The sequence below is a fragment of the Sturnus vulgaris genome, chromosome 11 (assembly GCF_052056855.1).
Source record: "Sturnus vulgaris isolate bStuVul1 chromosome 11, bStuVul1.hap1, whole genome shotgun sequence".
NCBI classification, from domain to species: domain Eukaryota; kingdom Metazoa; phylum Chordata; class Aves; order Passeriformes; family Sturnidae; genus Sturnus; species Sturnus vulgaris.
Window position 1 is genome coordinate 2336167 of NC_142253.1, and position 18180 is coordinate 2354346.

The 18180-nt window shown below is 43.9% G+C and overlaps 1 protein-coding gene across 2 annotated transcripts in view; it reads right to left on the reverse strand.

Annotated features, from left to right (window-relative positions):
- Positions 1-17879, reverse strand: part of LOC106851633 (contactin-6) — a 126527-nt gene extending 108648 nt beyond the window's left edge. The window contains exon 1 of one of the 2 annotated variants that reach the window (XM_088171243.1): positions 17445-17879. The gene's annotated coding sequence lies outside the window, so the exon portion shown is untranslated. The remainder of the gene's footprint in view (positions 1-17444) is intronic. The other variant, XM_014873758.2, reaches the window with a different exon arrangement.
- Positions 17880-18180: the final 301 nt, after the last annotated feature.

Below are 18180 nucleotides of genomic sequence, written 5' to 3' on the forward strand. Positions count from 1 at the left end.
CCGTGTTTTTATTTTCACAGCAACAATTAGGGAGCTTAAAGCAGGATGTTGAGAGAAAAACCCTGCTCTGCCATCAGTGCACTGCAGAACACTGTCCATGTGCTTCAGGATCCCACTGGAATTGCTGGAAAGGTCTCAGGGAGTGCCACTCTTCCATTCACTCTTCCCTGAATATGTGAACTGGTTCACTGCAGCAGCCAAACTTTGTGTGGGCATTCCCAGCTGTAAATTTTTATTTTTTTTTTTTAACAGCTGTAAAACTATAAAAACCCTGTCTGTACAGGCAAGAGCCAATCAGAGAATTTTGCTGTATTTATCCCAAACACAAAGAGTGAAACATAGAAACCCCAGTGGGTTGTGCTGTTGACAAACCAACATTAAAATGTCTTTCAACAGCAAAGTGCTTAAGTGATACTAAATATAACAGAGTAAAAGCCAATCCCAGTCGTGGTGCTGAACCCAGGTGCAGTTATCTCACACAGCCACATTTGGAGCTGTATTTTGACACCTTTTTTAAAATTTATACACTGTGCAATGCCAGTAATCAGCCTGAAGGGGCTGATTGCTCATTCTTTAGCTAAAACAGTGCTGCTCTCATTTTAATCCCTAAATATGTGAGAATGGACCCCCAGCACCTGTGTGAAATCTGTCCTGGAAGAGTTGGTGGCATGAAAACAGTTCAGTCCTCAGAGATTTGTGAGAACTACAGAGAAAATGTTTTCCGTGTGAATTATGGTTTACAAGTTTCCATCATAAAGATAATTTCCAACAACAAGAAGATTCTCTCCTAGACATTTAATGCAGTCTGCCCAATTATTGAGCAAACATTGAGATGGAAAAATCTGATAAAAGGCTTCCAAGGCCTGGCTGAAATGTAAGTGTGGATCAATTTTCAGTTCAATACATTATGAAATACAGTTTTTGAAGAGATCTGAAGGTGTTAAATTTGCCAAATCTGACAATGTCACTTTTAAACCAATTATCACATTTCTTTTAACACATTCACAAACACTAAAGCTGCAGATCTTGGTGGCACCCAAACACTTGGAACGATGAGCACACATTGTTCTTCCCAGGTGAAAAGTTTAATATCTACTTCATAACTATGAGTAAAAGCTGAAGAAAACCTCCTTCCAAATATTATCAGTGTAATAATGATAAAAGAATTGATGCTGTTTCAACTGAAGTCAGCAGCAAAGTTCCCTTTTCTTCAGTAAAAAGAGGATCAAAATTAGAATATCATCAAAAGACAGCGTGTGTGTTTCTTCAAAGATATGGAGGTTAATAAAGGAATTGTTGATAAACTTTTACAATGATATCTTGAAGACTTCATCTCTTTCAAGATCTCAGGCAGCAGCTGTTTCTCTTTGAGCCTGATATCCAGCAATGCTTTCATTTGTGCCACCCTAAAGTCTCTTATTGGGTGTTTGCAGTTTAATCTTTTGCTTCTTCACATTCAATATCCCAGATCTTTTTATTAAAATCCATATTAAAGGCATTGTGATATCTTTATGGTGCTCTCCTTTCCAATAAAACAATATCTTTTGTATTTATTATTTTTGCTGCTGCATCCCTTACACATCTGGTGCTACAGCTGGTGGCCTTCACAACACTTTTAAAAATAAATTTTTAAATTCTTTACCCACTGGACACAGAGAACCCACCAATCCCCCAAACTTTCTTCCCAAAGGGAATGTGGAGTTGAGCAAAACATCCCTGGAGTTTTGGAGTTGGAACAATGCTCTTTTGAACCAGGAGGTTCAGGGCATCCACCTGCCACTCCTGACTCAGAAATTTCTGGATCAAGGACTAAGATTTAAAAAAAAAAAAAAAGCAAAAAAAATATAGAAGAGAAACTGAAGCTAATTTTAGACAAGAACCTGGAAATCTGCCAGATTATTAACAACTGGCTTTCAGCCTGTCAGGAAGTATTAATAGTACCATGAAAGGAAATTATGAACTGTAGATTTCCCCCGAGAGCTGTCAGGAAATATTTGGATTTTTTAATAGCCCTATACTGCAGTGCAGCACTAAATGAAGTGGCCTGGACTAGTTCTGGGCTGACCTGAGTGGCCACAAATTTAAACCATGATTAGGTGGAACTCTAACCAATATAAATAGGAACAAGCAAGGCTGCAATTCCAGGGTGACTTTTAGATTAGCTGAACCATCCATGACCATTATTTTTGCCCAAGATGAAGCCTGTAATCATTTTATTTGCATTTGTGCATGCAGGGGTGTCAGGAGGGAAAGTTAATTTCAAGGCTTATTGTTTAACAAGTAAATGATTCAGTGTGAAATGAGGATCCTTCCCATTCCCTTCCTCCTTGGTGATGCTGTTGCTATCATTTAAAATCTCGTGGATAATGAGGAAGAGGAAGAAAATAATCAGTTGGTTTCTGGATGAAATTGGACTTAATTCAGCATAATCTATGTATTTTAAGATAGAGGATACAGCCAAGTGGAATAATCAGTGCAGTAAACAGATTGCTTTAATGTCTAGACAGGTTTCAAGATGATCTGGAGATGGGAAGATGAATACAAATGATTTATTTCTGCTGGAGCTCAAGAGCTGCATGCTGGTGGAATGCAGGGGAGGAGGAAGAGGAAGGAGTCCTTTAAAAAACAGGCAAGGAGAAAAGCTGGAGTTCCTAAAGGATCCCCCAGGGAAAACCCAGAAGGGTTTGGGTGATACAAGAGGGAGGAGCAGAGGGATCCCTGAGCAGGTAAAGGGGATCCCTGGGCAGGTAAAGGAGATCTCTGGGCAGGTAAAGAGGATCCCTGGGCAGGTAAAGGGGATCCCTGGGCAGGTAAAGGGGATCCCTGGGCAGGTAAAGGGGGTCCCTGGGGTGCTGCTCCACACCAGCCAAGCCAGGGAGGAGGAAGGACAAGGATTGGGAATTGGGAAAACTTCCCTGCCCAGAGTGAACACAAGCTCCACTGCTCCCCATTAAAATATTGAGTTATTTGGGTTTAACAAATATAAGTAGCCATGTCTTTATTTAACATCTTTAACCACTGCTTTGATTTTGAGAAGATGGTTGTGCTTCAAGCCAGGGAATAACTTATAGACTTGTTTTTTTGCATTTAAATTGTCAATTTGAGAAGAAAACTTGATTATGGGCTGTGTATTTGAGTATATTGGAGAAGAAAGAATATTTCAATGTGAGCTAAATGGAAGTACAACTTTAGAGATTCATTTTATTGGAGACAATGTTTTGGTGCATTTAAAACAAGACTTATCAATTTTTCCCTTTTTACACATTGAATATGTTTGTATTTTTGCTCCAAGTTCCATAGGAACATCTAAATTCCCTGAAAGTCACTTCAAAGTCAGTTCACATGACACAGATAATTGTTATCAAGTTGCTTGAAAATCGTGATGTAATCCTAGGCCTAAATGAATTGATGTGTGATTATTTGTTGTTTATTAATTAATTTCTTTTGCAGTTCATGCTCTTTCCTAGATCTCATTTATGAGCTGTTTTTACCAGTGGGTAAAGGAAAGAGATAGAGAGAAACATCAATCCATTTTATGACTTTAATTACTATTAGAGTCCTGCTTTGCACATGGCAGATGATTTGTTAGAAATTGATTTTATTCCTGGATAATTGCCCTGCACTCCAAACAAGTCACACATGCAGGGATTGATGCATTTGCATCTGCTGGATATGCAGCAGACAATTCCTACAAACTCAGAACAGGTTAGAAAAGCAAAATGTTAGCTGGAATAGTAATCAGGATTTAGGAATGTTTTCCCTTCCTGGGTACACTAAAGAACTTGAACTTGCCATTCTGGAGGTAAACAGGGTTGGCTGCTCCAGGGTGAGAGTAGGAGAACTTTGACCTTCATGGAAAAATGCAAATTTGCACCAGCTGGGAACCAAGACCAAATATATTTGGAAGAAGAAGTCTTTAAATTTATCTGGTTTATGATAAGAATAATAATTTTACTTAAATTCTCCTAATACACAGAGAGATATATTTAGGATGCACTTATTTATGTATGCAGTTATTTAAAAGACATCAATTCTAAAATTCAAAAACGTGAAGGGCAGTGAAAGGCCAGGACTGGATATAAATATTTAGCAAGAGATTTTTTTCCTGGCAGTACATTTTTTTTTTTTTTCCAGAGGTAAAACTTCCTTTTCATTTCTGCTTTGTTTCCTCATCCATTAAACTGGACATGGAAACCTCACAGGACTTTCACCTGTTGCCTTTTAACATCAGCTCCCCAAGGAGCTTCTTTTATCCCTTCTACTCAGTGCTTTCATTTCCACTCTCTTTATGCACCAAAATGTGTTGTTGCAATCACAGAGAATAATTGAGAGGTGACAATGCCAAACAATCTGCTAAAATACAGAAAAAAAAAAAGTGAATTAAGCACTGCTGTCTCACCAAGGCCATTCTGAGGAGCACTCACTTGGCCAAGTCCTGATGAAAGTGGTTTTGTTGATTAAGTGCCCAAATTTGAACAGGATGATGGAAAATTATTCCCATCCCTCATCACCGTGGTCCTGAGCACCCAGGAAAAGTGCAAGGAAAAATCACAATTAACCAGAGAAACCTCCAGAGTGAAAATTCCTGAGGGTTTGAATATTGTTATTGTGCCAATTAAAGGGAGCTGGTGAAAATTCACCTCCATTTTTGACTGCTTCTCCTTCCCTTTTCATCCCCCCACTCTGTATTTTCCATTCCACATTTTTATCCTATTTCTGTGCACTTCCCAAGCAGTTCCTGCATCCTTAATCCAGCCCTGGCTGTGTTTTTGTGGTGCCACAAAAAATGAAATTTATCTGGTTTCATCCCTGCATCAAACTGTTTGTTGTAAACTCTTACAGTTGTTGGATCAGCAGAATTTAAGAATATCAAAATCTGTCTTTCCATAGCAAAGAGGATCTTTCCCCATCCTCTTATCATTCTTTTATTCCTTATCAAATGCAACTTTTGCCTTTTGGAGTCTCTACTAAAGCACATGTTTTCACCAAACCTCTTACAAAGGTTGTCTTTTGTTTTAAGCCAAAACCACTACATTTAGAACATGAAAAAAAAAAGAAAAAGTTTTGTTCCAAGAAATCCATGAGTGCATTCATTATCAAGGAATCACACTTTCATCTTCCACATCAATACAAACAGAACAAGTCAACATCCCAAATTTCCCCTTCATTTTTAAAGGTGCCCAAGATAAATTGTCTTCAGAACTGGAGGCTGGCAATTTAACACTGCTATTATTCCAGAGAAAAATAAGGATTTGTTCAAGGGAAACATTGAATTCGAGGGGTCTTTGGAATTTTTAGCTCCCTGCTTCAGGGTCTGTCTGATGCCAGATTTGTGGAATGGCAGCTCCATAGCAGAAATGGATAATTTATATATTTTCTGGTGCATTCTTTGCTACAGGATCATTTTCGTACCAACTGCAAAAGATGGATTGGGGTGTTTTGCTGAATTTGGTCTACATATTAAAAGGAAAAAAAAAGAAATCCTTTGAAATAGTTTGATTGGTCAACCTGAACAGTGAAATCCCCATGGTTTCATCTTTCCTTCCCCTCGGGTGAGTGTTTCCATGGATCTGAAATATCTAATATTGAAATTTCCTGCTCAAGTCTCTCTTTAACCACTCGGGAAGCTGTGCTGGTTGTTCCCATTTCAGGAAGGTCCAGACCAGTTTGACACCAGTTTGACACCAGTTCAGAGCCACCTTTGGAGCCTTGGCCAGCCCCAACCTGCTGCTTCCCCAGGACTATCAAATCCATCCCAGCAACTGCAGAAAAATCATTGTAAGAGCCTCATTTTCAGCCTCACATCCCTGCAAAGCTGCTCCATCAACGAGTTTCTACACATTTCCTTGGAACTGCACTGGTAAAACCCCAAAAATAGAGTTTCTCTAATGGGCTTAAAAGTGCTTCTGGTTTTGAGGCAGAGATTTTGAGCAGGATACCAAAGTGAAGTGTCTGCACTTTGTCAAGCTCATCACACCTTCCCTGGAGTTCTGCTCTTAATAATGCAGATTGTTTCCTGGGATACTGCAGCTCTTCCCCAACTTCTTGTCATGCCCATGTCTGATTGAGCTCATAAATTCCTCTAATAACTCCTGCTGGTGTCACTCTGTGTCGCTCTGAGCCTTGGCTCACTCCCTCTCTCGCAGCCCAGGCTCTGTTACAGGTTCAGCAGGAGTTTAGGAGATTGAAAGGAGATGATAAGAAGGAGATGGCCTCGCTTTTCTGTCTGAAAAACATCCATTTACTGGTGCTGATCTAAATAATGGACTATTTCTCTTTTTTTGCTTGACACATAAAACAATGTTGTTACCTCACAGTGACACAAATCCATTTTTTTTCCCACCAGTTCTATGCTAAGAGCAACACACAAATTGTTTCTATTCCTCTCTTGGTCTGCTCCTCTCACAAAAATCTGACATCAAAGGGAAATGGCAAGTTTGAGGTGTGAAGGGATCTATTGCCTTTAGCTTTTCTCTCTGTAATAGGCAAATCAGTCCTCATCAGAGTGCAGGTTCATCACCACATTCTTCAATCCCTGAATCTCAGCCACAAGTGCATTGTGTGGAGGGGAAACCAGCCAGGAATTAACGGGGCTAACAAGCAGCATGCAAGGGCTGAGCCAGTCCTGGGAAAGGGAAACACATCCCACTGATTTCAGCAAGATTTAAACCAGCTTTCCAAAGACTTGGGGCTTCACTTAACTCATGAGACAGCCTCAAACAGGCTTTTACTCTGTGTGTATCTCCAGGTCAGTCACTCATACCTCAAGCAGGAAATACTGAGTAAAAGCTCCTTTTATGTTTGTGTGTCTGGCTCAAAAAAAAAAAAATAAAACATAAAAAAGAAAGGTTGCATTTGCTCCGAAGTTTTGTTCCTTTGCTGTGAAATTACACTGGGAAAAATGATGTTGTGTACAGGCCAAAGGATATTGCAAAGAGAAAAGTTGTATTAGAGAAAGAACATCTTAGTCATAAGCACCAGGCACTGCAGTGAATTTCCTCACGAGGGTGGGGATCCTTCATCCTGAGAGCTTTTCCAGCCCTCCTGAGCCACATCACCAAAGCCATGCTGGTCTTTATTTGAGCAGCCCCCAGGCTGCTGCTCAGACTTCCTTCCCTCCATCCCTCAGGAAATTCCTGCCAGGAAATAAACAGTGTGCAACTACACCCGAGCATCTCTTCTACACTCATTCCCTGTCCCAAGCTTTATAACCTCACCATTTTCTTGGATTGTTTTATATTATGTTATCTGATATTATCAACTGTGACATCCTTGTGGCCAATCTGGGAAGCTACAGGCTTGATGGAAATAAAAGTTGTCCCTTCAAGAAAATTCCAGGCAGTTTGTTTCTGTTTCTTTTGGTCTCATTAGGCTGCCACCACAAGATAAATGGTTTGGGTTAAGAGTAATTTAGTTTATGGCACAATAGGTATGAAAGGTTATTCCTTCTTATGCCCTCCTCACATAAAATCCGCCTTAAAAAAAAAGCAAAGTCTTTATGTCTCAATAAACAGAAGCCACAGAGAAATTGTGTAACAAATTACATATTGGATAACCATCTATAAAATTTTATTGGCTTATGAGGTTTGCATTGATTTGAATTTTACCCAAAGCATTACTGCTCCTCCAAAACACTGAGATAAAAGCAAAACAGAAACATCCATTATGGAGTTTTTCAACAGTATAGCCACAAGGAACATCTCTGAAGAATGTAAATTCCTGGGAATGGCCTGGAGATCCCCTTGTCCCTTCCCTGTGTGTGACTCACAGAGATCAGCTCTTCCTTCCACTCTCTGATGCCTTGAGAGGCTGAGCTGGAGCAGAGGCTGGACAGAGTTAAAGGAATAAAGCAGGGATTTATTAAAATCCCTTCAAAGGATTCACCTTGGGCAGCACAAGAGCCTGGCCATGGCTACACCCAAGATGGACCCTGGGTCAGGAGTTTTCACACTTTTATCAGCTTGGGTCCATTTCCATCTTGGGTTCATTGTCCAATCCCAGCTCCAGGTTCTGCAGTCCCATCCTCCCAGATTCTCTCCTCCATTCGCTGCTGTTTGCACTTTTTGGGGCTGGAGCTGCAGCGTGTCCTTGGTTGTGGGGCTGGAAAAGGATTGTTCTGTGTGCCTGAGCTGGGAGGAGAGCTTGGAACACTTGGTGTGGAGTTCAGGGTTATATCCTAATGCAGTGCAGAATCTGGGAAATATGAAAGCCAGAACTTGAGGCATCACCCCAGATTGTCCCAAGCCCTGCCCAGTCTGGGTGTAAGTGCAGAGTTAGGCAGGGCTTGAGAGGAGAGCAGAGTTTAACCCAGAGCTCTGGGGCTGATTGGTGCAGTAGCATCTTCTGAGACCTTCCTGGAGGCATCTCCTGCACCTTTTGTTGACTATCCTGGTCAGCCCAGGCAGGCTTGGGTACAGCAGCTGAGGACTAACCCAAATTTACACAGTGACAAGTCCCTCAAATGGCCCAAAACTTGAGTGTGGCAGCACTACAAGTGACCTGAGCACCTCCCTGACACCCTCCTGCTTTTATGCAGAGCGAGGTTAATTTTCAGTCTTTCATGCCAGGTCAACAACCATGACCTAAATAGATTTTAGCTTTATTTCTCATTACTTTTACACATATTTTAGTGCCTCTTTTTATTTTGCATTTAATAGCTGTATATCCCATTACAAATGCTTTGTTACCTGTCACACCCTTCATCCCAGCTCATTTATTCTGAACCATCCCCAGCCTGGGCTGTAATTCATCAGAGCCAGACACTGATTATTGAAGTGGGTAATTGCACAGGGGGCAAGGCCTGGGCTGGGCTGGGATCAAACACAAGGAATGGAACTGCAGGGAAGGTTTCTGCCATGCTCCATCCATCACCAGGACACAGAGGGTTAAATATTGCTGCCTCAGCCTCACCTGCCAACACCTGAGCAAATGATGCTGCTCCAAATTGCCCTGCAGTCACAGGATCCTGGAATGGTTTCAGTGGAAAGGGACTTTAATTCCACCCCTGCCATGGGCAGGGACACCTTCCACTGTCCCAGGGTGCTCCCAGCCCTGTCCAACCTGGCCTTGGGCACTTCTGGATGGAATGATGTTAATTAACACCACTAATAACAGATTGTTTGTGCCTCACCTCCTTGCTTTAAGGGTCAGGAGTTTTTATTGCAGGTCTCTGTACAGAATAAGCACGACTGCAGAACTTCTACTTTATAAAGTTCTTCTGCTTTCATTATAAATGTACATACATTTGTATTCATTCAGTCAAATATAAAACTGAATCTACCTGTGAATCCAAGCCAGGGACTTTCTCTGGATGGAGCCTTCCTGCTCCTGGGTACAAGAAGGGTCAGTGGGACTTTGTGCAAGGGCATGGAAACTCAGGGCAAGGGGGAATGGCTTAAACTGAAGGAGGGCAGGGATAGATGAGATATCGGGGAGAAATTCTTCCCTGTGAGGCTGGCACAGGGTGCCCAGAGCAGCTGTGGCTGCCCCTGGATCCCTGGCAGTGCCCAAGACCAGGTTGGACATTGGGGCTGGAGCACTTGGGACAGTGGGAGGTGTCCCTGCCATGGCAGGGGTGGCACTGGACGATCCCCAAAGTCTCTCCCCCTCTGTGCTCTCTGCTGTTATGATCTCACAAACACTGCCTCACCTGCTTTTTATTCTCTCAAAGTATTGCTTTTGCCTCTGTGGATTCAAGTGAGAGGTTTGATGACTTACTTCAGTGAACCCAACAGGGCCCCCTGGTTAGTCAGGGCTGGGGCTTTATTTTTGGGTATTCTGCTGCTTCCCTGGCTGCTCAAGCCACCCCCTCAGCATCCTCCAGCAAAGCAGTTTCCTGCTAATTCCTTTCAGGGCTTAGCTGGATTTGGAATCAATCTTGCTGAGAAAGTCAGCCAGACAAAGAGGTAAAATCGTGACAGGCTTAGTCATTTTTATTTTGCCTGAATCAGTGAGAAAGGTGCTTTTTTTCCCCTCAGTTCTTGCACTTCAAATGGAACTTTTATTCTGCTAATTTTTGACAGAAGTTTGATTTCGGGGATGTCTCACCTGTGTCTTCCAAATCAATCCCTGAATCTCTAACCCAAACTTTAATATCATCCATTATTCAACACCTTTGGTAAGACTAAGTTGAAAATGAGTAATCTCTTAGTAAAGCTGTGCAATTAATGCTGAAACACCTCAAGTACAGAATAATTCCAAATAGCACGCCCCACAGCTTTCCTCAGAGCATCCCAAAATACCTCTGAAGTCTCTTGTTATCAAGATTTCTCTAAGATTCAGTGGTAGATCCTGGCTCACCTTAGTGGGCATCTTGCATTAGAGTGAAAACATCTTTTTCCTGCAAATTTAACTCCACACCAGCTCTTCTTCCACTGAGCTTTGCCCACTTTGCTCTATCATTTTTATCACTCTTTAATTTGCTGTATCAATTATTGCTTGGGTGCTGCTGCCAGCACCAACCACGGCCTCACCTCACCCTCACTGTGGAAGGACTTTTAACACACTGGAGTTTCCCTTCTGCTTGAGGCATTTTTTTTGGGCTGCCTTTGGACAAATCTTTCACTTTGGCAGCCTTTTCACTCTTTGCAGCTTCACCAATCTGTGTTTTATTTGGAAACATCGCATTTACTGCAATCTAAAGTGGTCATTATTGTTCAGCTGCGTTCACCACTGTTCTCCTTTCCCTCCCCTCTCTTTCCAGCTGCTTTCCCAAGTTATCCAGCGTGTCCAGGCTCACTTATCCCTGCTTGCACTGGATTCAGCACAGTTATGCTTCTTCCCCCAAGCTCAGTGTCCTCAGAGGAGTATTTAGGTTAAGAACAGTTTATTCCTGGCTGGAACTGCAGCAATTGTGAGCAGGTTCATAAGCCAGGATTGTCCTTTGCTTCGGGCAGTAGAGGGAAAGCTGAGGTGATGTCTCAGATGGAATCAGAGCTGGAGAGGGGCAGCACAGGGGGATGGAGCAGCACTGGCACCATGGCTGGGACAGACCTGCAGCACTGAGTCGTGTTTGGGACATGGCAGCAGCACAGGGGCTGGATAATCCTATTAACAGGCAGGAAAAATAGGGAGAAATGGCCAAATGGTGCATGGAACCTCCAGCTCTGTGCTCAGCACACAGGGAACAGAAAGGGCTGTGTGAGACCTGAGCTCAGGTGCTGAGGACTCAGTGTCAGGGAGCCCCACCTGAGCAAGGGACATTTCAGAGAATCCCAGGATCACTGAGCTTGGAAAAGCTCTGAGTCCATCCAGTCCAATCTGTGCCCAATTGTGGACACACACATTCACAGAGCTGGGGAATCACAGCTTGGAAATTCCTTCCAGGCCTGGATTTCTCGTGACTCTCAGCTCCATTCCCAGGCTGACAAGCTGACTGCAGCTTCAGTTAGGGAGGAGTCTCCCAGGGTGAGAACATGGTGACAAACAGAGTGGAATTCATCACCAACATTAACCCCTGGTGTCTTTCCCGTGGGACACATCCTGAGGTGCTGTCCCAAGGATGTTTTTCCCAATTGTCCAATGAGCTCCTGTCCTGTCCTGGCTGCACTGACACACTTTAAATCCGGGCTGTCTGTACAATAAATTGGCCTTTTTTCCCCAAAGAGCTCCGTGTGTGTTGCTGTCCTTTCTCTCTCTTTGCAGGGCAGTGAGCACACCCAATCCCCACCCTGTCCCCAGCCCAGAGCTCTGAGTGCCACCTCCAGCCCTTCCTTGGACACTCCAGGGATGGGGACTCCACCTCCTCACCCTTCCTCACCTCCAGCCTGGGACAGGTGTTTTTTCCTGGGAATGTTAGCACAGGTACCAGCCTGACTTTATCCTGCTCAAAAGCTGCTTGGTACTCAAACAGCAACAATAAATATTTTGTGTACATTCAGCTCTGCAAAATTCTCTCCTTAAAAAAGGAGTCTGTTCGTTTATTTTTATGTAAAGTTTTTTTTTCAAAGAATCACAGAATGCTTTGGATTGGAAAAGATCATAAAGATAATCTTGTCCCACCCCCCTGCCATGGGCAGGGACACCTTCCACCAGCCCAGGGTTTTGCAAAGGAATTCATGGATAACTGTTCCCAATGATGTAGGAAACAAAGATTTTCCATGTAAGCAGAAGATCCCTCTGACAACCCTTTCCCCTGTGGCTCTGTCCTTACAGACAGATGGGAATGCAGCTGCCCAAGCATTCGAGTTTTATACCAAATATTGGCATTTCTTTGGATTTTGGGGTGGGAAAAATTGAGCCAGGACTGAAACTACAAACCTAACTCATGGATTTGGTGGAATGGAGGTCCCAGAGTGTGTACAGGGAAGAAATTAGACTTGCATCTCCAGTGGTTTTGGAGTAACACAGGAAAGGAGAGGGTTAAATATAATATTTATGGCTTTTAGCTTTGTGTGATAGCTCCAGAAAGGGCTGGGTGACCTCTGTGGAGAGGCTGCAGCAATGTGTCACCACTAATGATATCAGTGCTGAGGGAAAGGTGACAGTTTAAGTGACTTTAACAGGGGTAAAACCTCTAACCTGCTGTGCAGCCCAAGTGCTCCTGCTAAACCAGCAGACAAAACAATTTCTGGGAGAGAAATTCCCTCACTGGGGACTGCAGAGCTTCCCTGCTTTTCTCAACTGAAGAAAAACAAACCCATCCAGGGCTAAGTGGGCAAATTAAGGAAATTAGCAGAATGGAATCAGTGTGAGGAAAGTCTGGATGCTGCAGAACCAGGGACAAGTGGCAGTGCCATGGGTAAAACATCTCCCAGCTGTCTCCAGGCAGGGTTATCCCACTCTGGAACAGCTGGAACAGCTGGAATAGTGAGTGCCTGCAAGCTGAGAGATCAGAAAGGGAAACTGAGGCACGAGGGAGGATCAGCAGCTCTGCTGGAGGTCATGGTGTGGGTGCCAGCTCTGTGCTGGTTCTGTGGGGAATTTTTTTACTTTTTTTTTTTTTCCTCTTAGCTCAAGGACAAACTCCTTGGAAGCTGCAACACCCTGGGAAAGGCAGGGATCCACAGATCCAGGGCACACCAGCCCAAATTCTGTCCTGACTGAGGGTTTTCAGCTGAGGGGTGGCATGCTGGGTAGTCCATGTGACACAGCTCTCTCATTTAGCTGATAAAAATCTGCACCTTATCTGGCTTCCTTTACAAATGGAGGGAGTACAATTTCCAGGGAGGTTTGCTCTGGTCCCGCTGGTTTTGTAATTTCATGGTAGGATTATCAGAAACTGCTCCAAGAGATGAAGTTGCAGAAACTTCTGTGCTTTTAATCCCCATTTCTCTCACCAAAGGCACCACTCGTGTTCTGCACACACCAAACTCGCTGAGGGAATGTCTGGGAGAAATGGATTTGAATTGATCAAGTGCACCAGGGTTCCAGAAACAGCACCAAGAATTTTGGGATCCAGGAAGGCCCATTCCTGATGTCCCAACCCTACACTGGGCCAGGCAGGGGGATGTGGTAAAACCTCAAATACACACACAAGGAAAAGGTGTGTTTGAAGCAGAAATAATCACTAAATGTCTGAAAATTTGTTCATTTCAGTGAGAAACTTGGTGCAGAACTTCATCCCAGCCAGGTTCTACATTCCCAGTGTGAATCACAGGGATGGGAATTGAAATCAGGTGCTGCTCAAAGGTACACACTTGATATTTACACTGCTTTGTACAGCAGAGGATCCTTGTTTTCCAGCCAGTCTTCCCTCATTTAATAGGAGATAAGTTTAATAAGAGAATTTTAATAAAATATTCCTTGCAGGCATCACCACAAAGAGGGATTTGAGATCCTCATGCCTTGGTTGCAGCCATGAGAGAGCTGAATTCATTACCAAATATAAAACAATTATGTTTTTTTTTTCTGAAGAATCTTATTAAAAAAAAAAAAAAAATTGATCTTATTGGTGATCACATCAGGGTGTCCTGAAGAGAAGTAAGGATTTATTGTAGGAAAAGGAGGGAGAATGTTTTTATTTGTTTGAGCTGCCTCTGGTGGGAGCTGGGATCAGAGCCCTGGGGAGGGTTTTTGTGTACCTGAGTCACTTGTGTTTGGATATGGCCAATAAAAGAGTTACTGGGAAACCAATTCCACTCCTTTCCATATTATTACGTTGTGTAAAGAGCAAGGACAGAACACGGCTTCTCTCATCTTTCTGATGTTTTCCATCTCCTTTAACAAGAGCATTACAGCAGATGCTGTCAGGAATTTTAATAAAACAAACTGCCTTTCTGACTCACTTGGTCCATTCCTTCTGGTCTTTATAGGCTAAAAATGCATCCAGGGTCTGAGTGAGGGAAATTGTTCTTGTCCCCAGCTCCTTCCACCCTGTCCCTCCCTCTCACAGGTTCCCCTGAGCACTGTGAGCTCTGGGGTTTCAACTCCTGCAGGAAACCCAGAACACAAAGATTCCCAACATGAATAAACGGATGAGATTGTAGAATAATGAAATCTCTTGGGTTGGAAGGGACCTTAAAGATTGTCTCATCCCCTGGGCAAGGACACCTTCCACTGTGCCAGTGTCCAGCCTGGCCTGGGACATTCCAGGGATCCAGGGGCAGCCACAGCTGCTCTGGGAATTCCATCCCAGCCCCTCCCTACCCTCCAGGGAACAATTCCTTCCCAATATCCCATCCAGCCCTGCCCTGGAACAGTTTGAAGCCATTCCTCTTCTTCCATCCCTTGTCCAAAATCCCTCTCCAGCTCTCCTGGAGCCCCTTCAGGCACTGGAAGGCTGCAATAAAACAGATCAATCATTTTTGTGGTCCCCAAAAATTTGGGAAGAAGCCCCTGTGCCCTCAAGAACAAAAGCAGCAGGAAGTGCTGACCTGCTGCTCCTCATCCTCCAGGAAAATCCACGGCTGGAAGTTCTGGGAGGAGAGGAGACAGAGCAGAGAGGTATGGAAAAATTCCAGCTTTTCCTCACTGCTTCTCCTCCAGCCTCTGAAACTGGTGAGTTCAAGTCCCCAGGAGGGTTTTTAGTGCAAAAATACCTTGCTGGCTCTTTACTCTGTGCTGACCTGGTGTGTTTAGCACTTTCCCAGCTCCAGGCAGGGTTTCCATACCTCTGATGCTCTGTCTCACATTTTTGTGTGGCTTTTCCCCCTAAAGATGGAGAACTGTTGAATGCAGTGCCCTGATCTGTCGTGGTTGGGGTTGTTCACCGTGATTAGGGCACATGAAGATGCTTTGTTCTCTTTTTAAGGTGTTCATTTTCCCCTTGCACATTCCACACTCGTGGAAGGCCTTTGTGTAAAGGGAAGATTTGTGGTGCCTGATCGTTTTTGGATGTAAATAAAGTCACCTAATCACCCACATTCTGCTGTGTCTGGGGCTTGTTTTTGTGTCCCAGGGATGGTTTTTTACCACGCAGGGAGTTGTAGCTGTAAAACTGTGCCTGAATTTCTTTGTGTCTCCATTTCCCCTGGAGAGATTCCCTCCTGCACACACCAGGCTACAAACTCGCCCAAGCACAGAGTTATGACCAGTTCTGATTGCAGCCTTTGGGAAGAAGGAATAAATGACTTTTTGGGCCAGACTTTGTGGTTTTCCTCCTCTGCCCAGAGACAGGGTAAGAGGCTGAGGACAAGCAGGGCACCATGAAGAATTTTTTTGTGTCTCTTTGTCCCCGAGGAAGGTGAGCAGAGGCCAATCTGTGGCAATTCTGCAGGAATCTCAGCTTTTAACAGAAGGAATATTGTGGTAACGTGCAGCTAACACAGGTTTTTTTGGGGGGGGAAATACAAATTTGATGCCGTTTCGTAGAGCTGATCCATTCCCACATGCTCACAAAATATCTTCTCATGAAAATTCTCAGTTCAAACACAAATAGTGCTTTGAGCCACCCAACTTTGTGTTTTAAGGCCCCTTGGGCACACTGGCACCTTGTTCTGTGAGGGAAATACTTGCTTCAATGGCAAGAAATTAATTTTAGGGTTGCTTATTATGCACCACAAACCTTTTTAATAGTGGTCATAAAGCTGGAAGCAAAGGAAAAGAGACATGGCTCCTGCTTGATTTAAAGCACTTAAGGTGTTATGGATTATTTATAATTTTATCCTCAGCATGGAAGGTAAAACTTGTAATCCATGGCCAGCAGTACCTCACCAGCATCTGAAACCCACAGCTGCCAACATTGGGGGGGTTTTATTTTTCTTTTTTTACACAATAAAATGTGATCTATGGTTGTTGCTAACTTCATAGAGCTACTGATTTGGGACTTTTTAGTGTCATAAAACCTGTGAAGCAGAGACTTCTGGAATGTGAAACACTGACACAGTGCCTCTGGAGCACCACAGGCAAAGCTGGCTGATGGAGATGGGTTATTTGTGGGGATGTGGTGCCTGGAATTACAAACACTGCAGGGTTCAGTGGCACACACAGAAACATTCTCTGAACTTTCAGAACTTTGTGTGGATGTCACAAGTCTCCCCTCTTTGGGGGACAAAAATAAAAGGGGAGGTGGAAACGCTCCTTACAGAGGAGTAAATATTTGGATTTTAACTCACAATATTTATCTGCAAAGGGTTGCAGTGCTGATAAAAGGACAAGTAATTGTTATTTACAGAGGGTTTGCATCTTGCTTGATCATTCAGCTCCATAAGTGCTGCAGAAAATCGTCAGCTTGGAGCATCCTGCTCCTGCAAAAGCTGCTGGAGGAGCCCCTTCCACATGCAGCAACTGCCTGAGCCCAAGGATTCACCCCAAAAGCACCATGGGAATATCTGATTTACCAGAAAGTTCCAGTCAGGCACTTGCTTCTGGAAGCACAGACTTCCCAAACTTCTGATAAAGTATCATATCCTTTAAAGCTGTGTCATGCAGTGTAAATCAATAATAATATCCAAACTAACGCTCCTGCAGGTCTCTGGATGCAGCCCCAAAGTTCAGTACAGGCTGGGAACTTGCTTTATATTCTCCTCCCATGATTCAAATGAGCAACAGGGAAAAAAACTTTCTTTTTAGGACGTACCTACATTTTCCTGCAGATTTATGTTTATTGCTTTTCCCTTCAGCTGGCAGAAATGAGGTTATGCTCTCATTACCCACTTCAGCTTTTAATATGCTGCAGAAAGTCATCTGAAAGTGCCAGAATTAGCACTGTCATGCTCTGTGCTGCCCGTTCCACTGCAGCACGGAGCTGTGATAGCCTCAGCAATGGACCTGTGCTGCCTGTGGCCAGCACAGCCTGGGCTCTGTTTGCCTCACACGCATACAAATCCACCCTACACCTCCTTTTCTGCCCAGAACGCACACGTTCCGAGCATCAGCCATTTCCAGGCACGCAGGAGAAATAAAGCAGCGATTCTTTTTTTTTTTTTTTTTTTTTTTTTCTTTTTCCCCCTTCTCTCCCCCTTATGCAAATGAAAACGAGCGAGGAAGGATAAAAACCCAGCCCGGCAAGCGCGGCTCCCCCAGCACCATCCACACTGCAGCAGCCAGCAGGATTCTGTACTTACAGCTCCGAGCACCGAGATGTCTCAGGATCTCTACAATTTTCTGCAGGACTGTTTGGAGCTCTCGGCAAGGCAGAGTGTTCAGCCAGGCAGAACGGAGCCGTATGGAAGGTCTATGCAGCTGGGAGATAATGGAACTGTTTTCCCAGCTGGGACCACGAGCCTTTTATCCGCTGAGCATTGCGTGTCTCCTGCCTGGTGTTAAGCGTGAAATGCGCTGCCTTCCCCACGCTGCTCCGGCTAGGACCCACACAATTAGCGCCTCAATCAGATAAACAGCTCCTACAGTTTGTGCATATCCCTGTCTGGAAATTTGGGATGTAGAAAAATTAGCTCTGCCTCGCTCATCCTTCAAGAAAGCTGAGCGAGCGAAAGCGCAGCTGTCAGAGCGGAGCATGAAAGATTAAATGTGCTCTTGCTGCTCCTCTCGTACAAATATGAGCTCCTGTCAGGTAATCACAAACCTCTCTCCTCAAAAACTGGGTCACTGCACGGGATTAGGCTTAGAACAGGAGTGGGAATAGTTTTGTTTAGTCCTGGTCCCCACAATCACGTCTGTAGGGTTCAGCTCGTGGGGTGGGAGCTGTCACTTGAATCACATCCCAGCCCTGAGCGACCTCTTGAACACTCAACTGCCCCTTCCTATCTCACATATTGAACACATTTTTTTAAAAAAAGGGAGGGGAGACTTGCTTGTCTAGAGTAGCACAGACATAAATTCTGATTGAACTTCAAACCT